The sequence below is a fragment of the Meriones unguiculatus genome, chromosome X (genome assembly GCF_030254825.1).
Source record: "Meriones unguiculatus strain TT.TT164.6M chromosome X, Bangor_MerUng_6.1, whole genome shotgun sequence".
NCBI lineage: Eukaryota > Metazoa > Chordata > Mammalia > Rodentia > Muridae > Meriones > Meriones unguiculatus.
The window spans coordinates 146,929,803-146,940,273 of NC_083369.1; the positions used below are offsets into that span (position 1 = coordinate 146,929,803).

Consider the following 10,471-nt stretch of genomic DNA (forward strand, 5'->3'; position numbering starts at 1 on the left):
GTGAGAAAGGCCAGGCTGCAGAAAAGCCACTGACTGACAGGTTTACATCAGTATGGATGGCATACATATCAGATATGTAGGTGAATGAATTTTGTCATTATTCCTTCTGGTAGTACAGGGCTTTCTGGTCTTCCAACAGAACACTATGAGATGTGCAAATTGCCCTACCACACTGTAAGAAAAACTAGCAACATCAGAACAGTTTTTGAGTCAGGGTCTTACGCAGCCCAGCCTAGCTTTGAACTCATTATAGAGTCCAAGATTATTTTAACTCCTGATCCTCCTTACTTCACTTTCCATGTGGTGAGACTACGAGAGTGTGTCACCATGTCCAGTTTATGTGGTGCTGCGGACTGAACCTAGAGTTTCACTCAGGCATTATACCAGCTGAGTAACAGCCACAGAATGCAAAAGGTGAGGATCTTTCTTTGGCATGACAAACATGATAAATGAGAGAGCAGAGAGTATTAGATTTATGCTTCCAAATCTGGGGAAAATTTTTTATGCAGCTGTAGTAATTGGCCCACACACTTTCCACCTATGGGAGTTTGCACCCTGACACTGGGGTCACCAGTCCAGACACTCCTGACTTTATTGCTGTTAAGAGCCTAGTCAAATATTAACCTTAAAACAATCTTTCTGACGCCTTGTAGGGGAGAATTTATCTGCTCCTGCATTCTGGTGTAGCATTTGCTATCTTGTATGAAAGCCATGAACTCTCTTTCATGCACTCACACATTATATTGCCTCTTTTCCCCACCACCTGATATGTGACAAGACTATCAAATGCCTAAGCATGAATCATAGAGTTAAAAATTAACAGCTTTTTACCATTTTGTATATGTTTGTCACTTTACACACACACACCTGGATATGTATGCTTATTTTTTTCTCTGAAATCAGTTTGTATATGAGATACAATGCCATAATATACATCCTTTAAAAGGGAGGAGGGAAGATATTCACACTAAGTAAAATAAAGAGAAAGAGACAAATACTATCATCCTATTTATAGGAGAAACCTAAAGTAGTAAAACTGATGAAGACAGAGAGAGGAATGGTACAGGCTCAGGGTAGAGCTCAGTTGGTATAGTGTTTCCTTAGTATGCTGGAAGCCATGACCTCAGCACCACATAAACCTGGCAGGGTTGGGATCTCATTACTTGGAAAGTGGGGGAGGGGAGAGCAGAAGCTCAATGCTACACAGTGAGTTCAAAGCCAGTCTCAGAGACATAAGACACAATCTTAAAAAAGAGACAGAGAGAGTGTTGTGAGATGAATAGTGCTGATAATATGTACTTGCTTAATGCCTCTGGAGTGTACTTTTAAAAGTGTTTATTATGGAAAAGCTGGAGAGATAGCTCAGTCTTTAAGGAGCACTTGTTGCTCTTGCGTTCACCCACATGATGGCTATCAAGTCTCTGTAACTCCAATTCTAAAGGATCTTACACCATGCACATGGTGTACAGACATATGGGCTGGCAAAAATACCTGCACATAAAATAAAAATAAATAAATCTTTTTACAAATAGTGGTTGATATACATCCAGAGATATAGCTTAGTGGAGAAATACTTTCTCCACTAGCATTTATAAAGCCCTGAGTTCAATCTTAAGTACTGGTTTTATTTATTAAAAGTGGTTTCAGCCCGGGGTCTCCGCATGCTGCAGCTGACCCCAGGAGCCCCCGCCGCCGCCCTCCCTGTGGAGCTAAGCCCTAGAACCAATCCTAGCCAGGGGCCAGGTTCCAACTGGCAGGCGTCCAGGAAGTGGCTGTCGGCACAGGGAGGGGCCGGAGTGCACACCCCAGCCGCAGCTATGGCAGACAGTGGGGGTGGAGTGGTGAGGGCACCGATGACGATTGCCTGGTGAGCCAGCAAGGGAAGGTCACAGTCAAGTATGACTGCAAGGAGCTATGGAAGCGCCTCATCCTGGAAAAAATGGATCTTAGAACAGCTCACACGTCTTTAACACTGCCAGGAAGTGGAGATCCCAGAGTTCGAGATGGATGTGAATGAACTCTTGGACAAGGAAAGTGATTCTGGGCTGCTAGAATCAAGGAGCTGTTATTTGACTGTTACAAACCCACTGAGGCTTTGATCTCTGGCCTGCTGGAAAAGATGGCATGCAGAAGCTGAGCACACCCCAGAAGTAAGGGTCCTGACTCAGATGGTTATGGCTCCCACAGGACAATTGCTACTCCACAACCTTGTAACAGCAGCAATACCAGAGGACCCTGTAGGCAGGCCTGGTGCCCTGAGCAGGGATCCCTATGCCACTGCCTAGGAGCCACTTCCCTTGCCCTCAGTTTTCCATTTTGGGGCTTTATTTTAATTGTTATTGAACTGATGGGATTTGTGTGTGTGTGTGTGTGTGTGTGTGTGTGTGTGTGTGTGTGTGTGTGTGTGTGTGTGTTTATATTTACTCTGCGGCATAGGTCCTTTAAAAATAAAGCAAGGAGAGCCTTTGGAGAAGAAGGAAAAAAAGTGGTTTCAATGGCCAAACATGGTGGTGTTAGCAGAACTCAGGAGGCTGAAGCAAAAAGATTATGAAGTTAGCCTGAACCACACAGTAAGACTTTCTCAAAAAAAAAAAAAAAAAGGCTAAAATGTTAAATGTTAGGTCATGTGAATTTTATCACATAAGAAATTTCAGGGTTTTTAATATTACCTTTTTATTGCAATGTTAGAATAGAATCCAAAACTGTTTATGTTAGACAAGTGCTCTGCCACTGAGCTACACACCCACCCCAGTTTTCACACAACCTGTTATATCTTAATATCACCAAGGAGTTATGCCACCTATGCCAGAAGCTCGTCTCTGGAAGGAGCTGCACTGGTGCCTTCTAGAAGGTTTTGTTTCTTCCTCATGAGACTTCTGTGGAAGGGGAAGAAGGCACGTGCTCAGTGAACCACTGCTTCTCTTTCCCGTCACATGCTGCTCAGAGACTCTGAGTTGAAAGTTCATCCCTGATAAGTGAATTCCAACTTCTGCATCTTAAAGTAGCAATAACTCTTTTTGCATTCTTCAACTTGTGTTTTTTCAGGGCAGCAGTTATAAAGTTTTGTTTTCTTTGTTATCCCCTTGACCATTATTGCAATAGGAATCATACCTGAAGATGTTTTCCTATTGACTCACTCAGAAAAAGGGATTTGGGGGCTGGAGAGATAGTTAAGTGATTAAGAGCCCATATGAGTCTTGCAGAAGACCTAATTTTGGTTCCTAGCACTCACTTCAGGAAGCCTATAGCAATCGTTTAAATTCTAGCTATAGGGTATTCAACCTCTTGTTCTGGCTGTTCCATGCACCTACACTGTCTACACACACACAAACACACACACACACACACACACACACACACACACACACACAGTCTCTCTGTCTCTGTCTGTCTCTCTGTCTCTCTGTCTCTCTCTCCACACACACACACACACACAAATAAAGAACTTAAAAATAAGATAAGCATGGTGTCCCATGCTCTTGATCCTAGTACCATAAAGACACAGCCAGGTGAATGAATCTCTGTGAGTTTGAAGCTAGCCTGGTTTACACTGTGGGTTTCAATCCAGCCAGGGCTACATAGTGACACTCTTTGTCAAAATTAGTCAGTCAAGTTAGGGGAGTGGGGGATATCTCTGACATTGACCGTGTTGCCTGCTTTTTGATGACTTCCCCTTGATGGGACTTCCCTACCAGGCCACAGGGGAGGAAGCAAAATTCAATCTTCATATGAATAAATAAGCTGGGGTGTCTGAGTTAGGGGGCTCCCCTATTCTAAGGCGCCTCTTTCAGAATAAGGGAGAGGAGATAAAGGAGGGAGGATAGGACTAGAAGAAGAAGATGGGGCCTATGACTGAGATGTAAATTGAATTAATTAATCTAAAAAATAATAAAATAAAATAAGAGAAAGAAAGACGGGCACCAGGAGTGGTAGTTCACACCTGTAATCCCAGCACTTGGGAATTCAGAGTCTGGCGAATCTCTGTGAGTGTGCGGCCAGCTTGGTTTATAAAGTGAGTCCAGAACAACCAAGTATACACAGAGAAACCCTGTCTCTAAAAACCAAAAAAAGAAAAAGAGAAAGAAAGAAAGAAAGAAAGAAAGAAAGAAAGAAAGAAAGAAAGAAAGAAAGAAAGAAAGAAGGAAGGAAGGAAGGAAAGAAAGAAAGAAGGAAGGAAGGTTATTTTTTAAAAATTTGGGGGGAGGGGTATTTTGTAACCTGAAATTTTTCCTTTTGTATTTCTGCTTAAAACAACATGTATTTAGCTCTCTAACCCATTTTTAAATTGGATCACTTGATTTGTTGCATTTTATCTTCTTGAGTTCTTTATATGTACCGGATATTAGTCCCCTGTCAGATATAGGGTTGGTGAAGATCCTTTTCCAGTCTGTAAGCTGTCGTTTTGTTCTGACGACAGCCTCCTTTGCTTTGCTAAAAGAAGTTTTTCAGTTTCATGAGGTCCCATTTATTGATTGTTGATCTTAGAGCATATGCTGTTGGTGTTCTGTTCAGGAAGTTGTCTCCTGTGCCAATGAGGTCAAGGCTCTTCCCAACCTAGATTCCCTGTTCAAAGGAAGCCCACTGGCTGCTCAGTTTCCAAGTGGGTTTCCTAATAAGGGGTACAGGAGCTACCTCTGGTGAACTCAGTGATCACTTCCCCGTGGTGGGGGGGGGGGGCGTTGCAGCCTTGCCAGGCTACAGAGGAGCATGACGCAGCCAGCCTTGATGAGACCTAATAGGCTAGGGTCAAATAGAAGGGGAGGAGGTCCTCCCCTATCAGGAGACTAGGGAAATGTCATAGCAGGAGAAGAGGAAAGGTGGATGGGACTGAGAGGAGACAAGGGGCTGCAGCAGAGATACAAAGTGAATAAATTGTAATAAATAAATATATAAATAAAATTAAATTTTAAAAAGAGTATAACGATGAAGGGCATGCAGTGATAGAGAGCTCTGATGTGAGATCCTGAGAGTCCTTCATTGAATTAAAGGAGAATTGTATTGATTTCAAAATTAAAGCAGTATATTTTTGAAATATCAAATTGAGACCATCCGGTAAGTATGTGAAAACTGGAATAGAATTTAGTTGACAAATAAGAGTTAGTTAACAAATAAGCTGAGTTAAATAAGGAGAGACCAGAGAAACAGGATCCCAAACCCATACCCTGTTACCTTTAGTGTTTTGAAATTTTTAATTGAAATAACATTCTGTTTTAATTATAGAACCTGATACATAATAAACTGCTTTAATCTTTAAAAAAAATCTAATTGGGCTACAGAGATAGCTCAGTGGTTAAGAGCTGGTATTGCTCTTACAGAGGACCTGGGTTCAGTTTCCAATGCCCATTTCAAGTGGATCAAAGTTCCCTATAACTCCAGTTTTAAGGGATCTGGCACTATCTGACCTCATGTACACAAAAAACACATATACATAATGCAAAAAAATTAAAGTCTTAAAATATATCAAATCAATTTATTATAGTGTTATTTAATAAGTTAATTGAATTGCTATACATAAAATGGCTCTCACTGGGCCTCTTTATTAGAGTGACATGTCCTTTAAACAATGTGTAGCAATCCCTGAAACACTGTTGTGATGCCCAGGGAAGACAGGGCAACCTAGAAGTCCAACAACTTCCCTAAGATCATCCAACTTATGGAGGACTACCCAAAATGCTTCACTGTGGGAGAAGAGAATGTGGGCTCCAAGCAGATGCAGCAGATCCACATGTCCCTTCGAAGGAAGGCTTTGGTGCTGATGGGCAAGAACACTATTATGCACAAGGCAACCGAATGGTCCCTGGAGAACAACCCAGCTGGAGAAACTGCTGCCTCACATCTGGGGAAATGTGGGCTTTGTGTTCACCAAGGAGGACCTCACTGAGATTAGGGACATGCTTCTGGCCAATAGGGTGTCAGCTACTGCTCATGCTGGTGCTTTGGTCCTGTGTGTGGTAACTGTGACAGCTCAGAACACTGATCTTGTGTCTGAGAGTATTCTTTCAGTATTCTTTCTTCTAGGTTTTAGGCATCACCACTAAAATCTCCAGAGGTAATTGAAATTCTGAGTGATGTGCAGCTGATGAAAATGGGAGACAGCCAACAAAGGAGCCAGTAAGGCCACACTGCTGAACATCTCGGCCTTCTCCTTTGATCTGATCCTCTGGTAGGAGTTTGACAATGGCAGCATTTATAACCGGGAAGTTTTTGACATCACAGAGCAGACTCTGCCCTCTCGATTTCTAGAGTGCATCCAAAATGTTGCCAGTGTTGATGTGCAAACTGGCTACCAACTACCAGGGATTACTACACATTGTTTAAGTGCCACATTCTTGTCCTCAGTGGATACTAGCCGATCCTGGCTTTGTCTGTCAAGAGACTGACTACACCTTCCCAGTTGCTGAAAATGTCAAGGCCTTCTTGGCTGATTCATCTGCATTTGTGGCTGCTGCCACCACTGCAGCTCCTCCTGCCAGTGTCCAGCCAAGGCTGAAGCCAAGGAACAGTCAAGAGGAATCAGATAAGGATTTGCACTCTGGCTAATCCTCTCTCAAAGCAACCAACTCAGCCAGTTTAATTCGAGAAATATGGAAATAGAGGCTTACTTCTCTTAATGACAAGAAAAAAATTTAGCCCAAGGCAGTAACCAAAGGTCACCCCTTCTGTACTTTCCTGCAGCTTTAGCTCTGCTGACACTTTCCACTGATGTTGGCATACTCTCTGTGTGTTTCTGAAGTAATTCTAGATTTGTTGACACCTGTTTCAAATGGAACTGCCATAGTTATCTGCCCACCTTCTTTAAAAGCAAGATGGTTGAACTGGAAGGTAAAAGGTTTGCATTTATGTCTCAGATCTGCCTCTCAACTGCTGTTACCTTAACAATTCATTTTCCTACTATGTTCCACTCCCATGTCTCCAAAACCTCCCCCATGTATTCTGTCTCTTAGAAATTGTTTCTGGAGAATGTGTGCACTCCAAATTTGAGTAAGGTACAAATTTGAGTAAGAACATTTTCATATCTTAGAGACTGAATGACTTCAAGGTTTAATATGATAAATAAGGTACACTCATCGTAAGGTATACTTACTCATCATATTAAACCTTGAAGTCATTCAATCTTGAAGTATCCATGTTGCCACATGGAGAAATTCAGGCCTAGATATCTGGAATGGGAGAAGTTAAGCAAGGAGAATTGTTGATAAGCACCAAGACACTTCAGTTTCTATACATAGCAGGGAGAGTCAGATTGCAAATCAGGGAAAACTACCTTCATGAGGTAAAATATTTAGCAAGAGGGCTGAGGATGTAGCTCAGTAGCTAATCATTTGCTTAGTATGGGCAAGTCTCTGGGTTCAACCCTATCACTGAGGGAAAAAAAAATTTAAACGAGAGGAAAGAAGAGGTAAGGAAAGGAAAGGAGAAAATGTAACAGGGTCCTCGACCTCAGTAGGCTTCCAGACCTTAGCACAACTGACTCCATGATGGAAGTAGCACTTAGGTTATAAAATTCAGTATGTAGACAGCACCACTTGTCAAAACAAAAACAATCCATCAAAGTAGATAGTTCTGGGAAAGTCTCTACATGTACTAAACTTGCTTTACAGTTTCTGTAGTTCAGCTTCTGACTAACTGTTCGTGCTAACTTAAATGCCATCCCAGGACATGTTTTTGTTGTGTGTGCTTGAAAACTCACCCCGAAAAAGGCTTGGGGCTACACTGAGATCTGGAGCACCCAGTGTAGTTGCTGGCTGGCTAATAAAGACTTTCCTTTGGCTTAAACCCATGTCTCAGCAGTCTTCTCTCTTGGATACTCTACAATAAGAATAGGATAAGATGGATAGGATAGGATAGGATAGGATAGGATAGGATAGGATAGGATAGGATAGGATAGGATAGGATAGGATAGGATAGGATAGGATAGGATAGGATAGGATAGGATAGGATCTAAAAGCTTGTATTGTTGTAAATCATTTTTATTTCTTCAGATATTGCAGGATAAGATGTGACCCATACTCAAGCTTTACATATACATGGCTTGTTTTGAGCCCAGAATATTTCCAGCTCTGTTCAAACTATCCCTAGGCCTAAGTCTGGGAGCTTCTAGCCCCTGTAAAATCTAAGCCTGGACTTTGAAGGCTTCAGCTTCCAGCCTCTGTCTACTAACCTAGGCTTAGAATGTTTTCAGCCTTCAAGACTTACTGCTGAGTAAGTTCACACTTTCTAGTTTTTTCTGAACTCTGGCTGGCTGGTTAAACTCGGCTGTCTAGCTCAAAACTCCTTTCCAAACTGACTGATTTAAACTGGCTTTTCTCTGATTCTCACTGAATTGCTCTGCTTGAAGAAAGTTCCTCTGAATTCCATGAACTGAACTTCAGTGACTGCACTGACTGAAAGGAACTGAACAGAACTACATGAATTAAACTGAACTCAACTGCATTCAACTGAACTGAACTGCACTCTACTCTCTCTCACTGCTCTTAAGTAGCTTCTCTTTCTTGTGTGTTCTCATGAGAGCTGGATGTACTCTATCTCTGACTCATTCTGTCACATCTTTCTCTGATTTGTTATTTTGTTTTCTCCTCAACTAGATGTCACTTTCAAACACACCTGTTTCCTTCTATACTTTCATTTTTTGGAATTAAAAGTGTGTACTAAGGACATGTCTCTATTCCAGCCAAATGATACTATAATCCAGGGAATTTCTACATTCCACCTGAATCACATAGACTTAGAAGGTCTTTAGATGTTATCTCTTGCCAGAGAAGCCATGTTTTTTGATTAAAATTCCTCTACTCATCTTAAATACAACGTTATAAATAGCAGTCCAGAGATAATATGATACCTCCAAAGACACAAAGGATTCAAGCTCTTCCTAGATACCTACACTGTCATCTACAGGGTTGGCCATATTGATGTCACTGGGAATCAATATACAAAGTGATGACCTGAGGTTCTTTTAATATCAGAAGAAACTAGAGCGTAGATGTTTTGTAGGCAGCTACATCCTGGACCACAAGAGTGTGATAGCCAACAAGGCCCATGCAGTGGGAAATCCAATTCATTTAAGCTCATAATCCAGAACTTCTGTCAGTGTGGTGTGTACATAGATAATTGTCTATTAAATCAACAAACATTTTCTGAGTGGCAGCTATTTCCTGAGTGGCAGCCATCACATTGAAGATTAAAAGATAAGTAGGAGGGCATGTCTTTCCATCTTCAAAATCTCACAGTGCAGAATATATCTGGTATTTTTGTCTTCCTAAGACATTTTTCCCTTTCACCTCTTTTCACTAAGAAATACATTCTGTGTGCTCACACTGAGAGCACAAAGACTGTTTACTCTGAATCTAATTATGCCCAAAGTTGGAGCAATGATGAATTTTCTGCTTCTTTGAACCAAATAAATTTCCTGTAGGCTCAGGCTCATCTGTGGGAGTCTGTATCATATGCACCCATACATCTTGTTTAATCAGTTATTTTCCCAAAGGTGGCAGTTATTGCACAAAGGAAACCAGGGTCTCCTGTCTGTCTTCCATGGCCACCAGTTTCATTGTAACCTACAAATGGCTTAAGCTTAAAATGCTATTGTGCCTTCCTTTATATTTTATACTTCAACATTAATGCTTCAATCTCAAGGTAGATTTGGGTCACCTAATTTGACCATTGATGCTCTTACAGTGGCCGTAACCCCTTGCAGAAGGGAAATCTCTGTCATAAATTGTGGAAGAAAGGAGGTCATGACCTTTACACCACACTGGGAACCAGAACATATATGGCATGCAGTGTAAATATCCATTGTTTCAAACTGATGGGAGCTGTTTCCCCAAAGTCTGATTTAGTACTAAGAATAGAGCAAGAGAAACACTGGCCCAGTGTCTTCAGCTGAGAAATGAATTTCATCAGAGTCATGGTTATTGTCCATTGTTCCCACTGGTTATGCTGGTTGGGCTGAGATTTGATTTTAACTTTAATTCTCACAGTCGACATTATTACTTCCCTTTGTATAACTTTGTAGGAAAAAAAATAGTATGAATCAGACTTTGTGTTTAGCTCCCACCGAAGAGAAAATTAAAAAAAAAAAAAAGCACAATGAAAGCCATAATTGGTTTTATATGTCACTAAATCCAGCATTCAGAAGGTGGAGGCAGAGGTGGAGGAGTTTTCTAAGTTTGAAGCCAGCCTGTTCTCTGTAGTGAGTTCCAGGGTTCCAGGGCTACATAATGAGACCATGTCAAAAAAAAAAAAAAAAAGCTCAGATCAAAATACTGAGTATGAGTATCTTCCATGCTGGAGAGCCCTCAGCTGAACACTTTCATAATTTGTTAAGTTGTGATTGCCTGACTTTTCCTGTCCCCGAAAGAGTGGGCTGTATCTTCTGCCTGAAACTTTCCTCTTTTTGTTGTTGTTTTTTGTTTTTGAGTTAGTATCAGGATATTTGAAAACATAAAATTCATCACAGGATGATTCCCAGTCA

The 10,471-nt window shown here is 41.3% G+C and overlaps 1 pseudogene; it reads left to right on the top strand.

Annotated features, from left to right (window-relative positions):
• The first annotated feature begins 5,593 nt into the window (after positions 1-5,593).
• On the top strand, positions 5,594-6,540 carry LOC110542542 (putative ribosomal protein uL10-like; annotated as a pseudogene).
• Positions 6,541-10,471: the final 3,931 nt, after the last annotated feature.